Source organism: Plectropomus leopardus, chromosome 20, assembly GCF_008729295.1.
Source record: "Plectropomus leopardus isolate mb chromosome 20, YSFRI_Pleo_2.0, whole genome shotgun sequence".
NCBI classification, from domain to species: domain Eukaryota; kingdom Metazoa; phylum Chordata; class Actinopteri; order Perciformes; family Serranidae; genus Plectropomus; species Plectropomus leopardus.
Genome location: NC_056482.1, coordinates 25,122,814 through 25,126,339, shown reverse-complemented (window position 1 = coordinate 25,126,339; position 3,526 = coordinate 25,122,814).

Below are 3,526 nucleotides of genomic sequence, written 5' to 3'. Positions count from 1 at the left end.
CCGGCTGGTGGAGTGATTGTTGAAAGTTCGAGCAGTGCTCGTCTTCACATCATCACAGAGATTATGAAGGGTTAGCGTTAGTGTGTCTGTACTGAGAAATGAGATTTCTGCTTTAGTTTATGGACCTGTTTTTCTTGTGCTTTTTTAAAGTGCTTTTATTTTACAGCTTTGACTCACTGACAGACGGATCATCAGAAAGCGTCTTCTTTAAGTCCGCTCAGGGAGACGCCAGCACGCAGCTTTTCAACTGTGATTGTTTGTTTCAAATTTTTTATTGTGATTTGTGAATATTTTTGGATCATCATTGGTATTCTCAGACTGGCCTCTGAAAAGCAACCTGCTACAATCAACATTTAACGTGGTAAATAATGCCGCTCAACACTCATCTGTTCAGCTTTTCATGTGTGAAGTAAGTTGGACTCTGCTAAAAAAATGAGAAGTCATGGTAATATCTGCAGATCCAGAAGTGATTTATTATCAACTAACGTCAGTCATCTGTAGTTTAGCTGCTATTGTAATTTCATCTTCACTTGATTTGACTTTCATGATTTTGTATTTTGTGTCCCTTATTTTTATTTCACATTGGAAGTATCAGAGGTTTGTGTACTGTAAGTGTAAATGCTTGTCCTGATAGTCGGCCACCAGCGCTGTTCATGTTTTCGTGAATCCGCTACTGCTGTGTCACTGACAAGGCGAGTCAAACTGACGCCCAAAATCTACCACTTTTTGTCCAAATCTGAACCTGAATCACGGTGGCACTTTAAGCCAGAGTCCGACTTAAACCTGAATTTCGACTGTGAAGAAAATAAACTTGTTTTAGGTTAGAGTAGATTAGCTGAGATTAGATTTCACTTTATAATTTGTCTCACATCTTGGGATGTCAACCATTCATATATAAATACTAAAGTTCAAAAAAGGTTTAACCTGGTAACAAAGTCTACATTAAAACCACAGATCACTACAGACATCATGAAAAGTGGATGCCGAACATCTTCAAGAAACCTCAACGAGTCCGTTTGCTGCCGTAGAAGAAACCTGGGATTACCGTGACACGGACGACTTAGGACTAATTACTCTTAGTCTGTTTTTTCTTCAGCTGATGAAATCATCAACATAAATTACAGCAGGGACCATAACCGGAGCTTTTATTTTGTTCTGCTGAATCAGACACAGATAAAGTGTTTCTGTGTCATTTTCCAATCCATCTCTTATGTCTCTTATAGTCTCACATCTCTTTTTATCCATCCATCCTCATCCTCTCATCCAGGCCGGCTCTCAGCAGGACGATCAAAGTCCTCCAGACCTCCCTGTCCACTGCACCGTCCTCCAGCTCCCCCCTGAGGGAGCTCCAGGAGTTCCCAGACCAGATGAGATCTTTAATCCCTCCTGGTGTTCTGGCTGTGCCCAAGGCCTCCTCTAAAAGGAGGAACCAGGAGGGGTTAGGGCTAACCCTAACCCTAACCCTAACCCTAACCCTCAGATGTTGAACCTCACCAACATGAAGGAGCAGCGGCTCTCCTCCAGCTCCCTCCAGATGTCTGAGCTTCTCTGCTCCATGAGGCCGATGGAGGCGACTCCGTCTGCAGCACCACAGTCCGACACAGTCCTCATCGCTGGGACACCAAACTTCCTGTCCGTCTCAGGCGCGCTTCTTCCCTCACTGAGAACCAGACCTGAGATACCTGAACTCGTCTCAGGGCAGAAACTCTCCACCCAGAGAACCACGTCCTCAGACGGGGGGTGCTGAGTCTCATCCCGCCCGATATGAAAGTCTGACCCGTCCTGCCCCGCCTGACCTCTGAGATCCTGTTTGTGTGAGTCTACATGAAAAATGGTCAGATTGCCTTTGAAAGTGAAGCGCAGTTTGACATTTTATTTTCTCCAATTAATAACTTTAGTCAGGTTTAGTGTCAAACTCTTATTTTGATACTCTAGACAGGAAGTGAAGCTGTGATGTTGTGTGTGACGTCACTTCACTTCCTGACGTCCTCTGTCTCCCTGTCTTTCTGTCTCTCTCTCTCTGTCTCTCAGTCTCTCAGGTAATGGACACTCAGAAGGTAAGCATCTGATTGATCAGTGATCAATAACATCTGAAGGTAAGAGACAGATCTGTTTTATGGAGGACAGAGAGGGACAGAGGATTAGCTCGCAGTTAGCTGTTAGCAGCTCTCTGTCTGATAGAGTCAGAATAACTCTGAGTGACAGATTTAGGGATCAGCAGCTTTCTGTCTCTGTCTCTGTCTGTCTGTCTCTGTCTGTCTCTGTGTCTCTCTCTGTCTCTGTCTCTCTACTGAGGTGTGTGTGTGTGTGGGGGGGATTCTTCTATTTTAGTGGTTCAGGTGTTGGGGGGCGTGTCTCTCTGCCGTGCAGTGAGGTGTGTACCGGAGAGCAGCGCTATGGTGGAGGATGTTTTGAAGCGAACAGGTAGGATGCGATTACCTGTCTTATGCATCGATGTCAGCTACGGCTTCGAGTGCGGGGACACTGGACACAAGAGGTCACACAGGCCGAACCGGGCCAGCTGAGGGCCCTGCTGAGAGCGGGGCGGTGCGGGAGGCCCGCTCCTGGTCCCGTCTCTCCCGTATTTCTCCTGATACAGAGGCCCCGACCGCGCGCATAATCTCTACTGAGGACCGGGGACACACGTCCGCCCGGTAATAGAAAGAGGGAAACTTAACGAAACATCCAGCAGCAGCTGGTTAGAGAGTAAATTCTAGAGATAGTTATTGTTTTGTTTTTATGAAAAGTGTCTGAATACAGACTGTGCGCCAGGTGTGTGTGTGCCAGGTGTGTGTGTGCGCATTTTGATACTAGAGCGCAACTCGTGCCGCACATCTCTGTCCAAACCAAAGTAACTGAGACCAAGAGATTAATTTTACTATTTTCAAAGAGTGAATAAAGGTGAGCCTAATAAAAACAAACATCACACAGGTGATTGATTGATTGATTGATTGATTGATTGATGCTGCTCTGATGATGATGATGGTGATGAAGATGATGGTGATGGTGATGAAGATGATGATGATGATGAAGATGGAGATGGTGATGATGGTGATGGTGATAGTGATGATGGTGATTGTAGGTGCCAGCTAGTATTGTTTTAAGGTTTGTTGCCATGGTTACATCCAGGGTGGTGGGTCACGTGGTGGTGCATCAGCTGAGTATTGAAATCACCTATTCACCTGGTGAATGTGGGAACTGAGAGGGTGAAGGGGGAAGTCGTACTTTTGCTGACCGCATGATCTCAGGACATTTTTGGCTGTTTTTATGGACTATGGGAACATTCACCGATTGTTTTTTAGCAGCAATAAATACGCATAAATCAGCACCCCAGAGATGTTTTTATTGGACAGCCAGCGCGTCCGGCAGGTAAAGTTTTCCCCTGTTTAACCTTTCGGCGACTATTGTTTGTTTGTTTGATAGTCGCCTAATAGTGATGAAGATGGTGATGATGGTGATGAAGATGGTGGTGATGGTGATGATGGTGATAGTGATAGTGATGATGGTGATGATGATGAAGATGGTG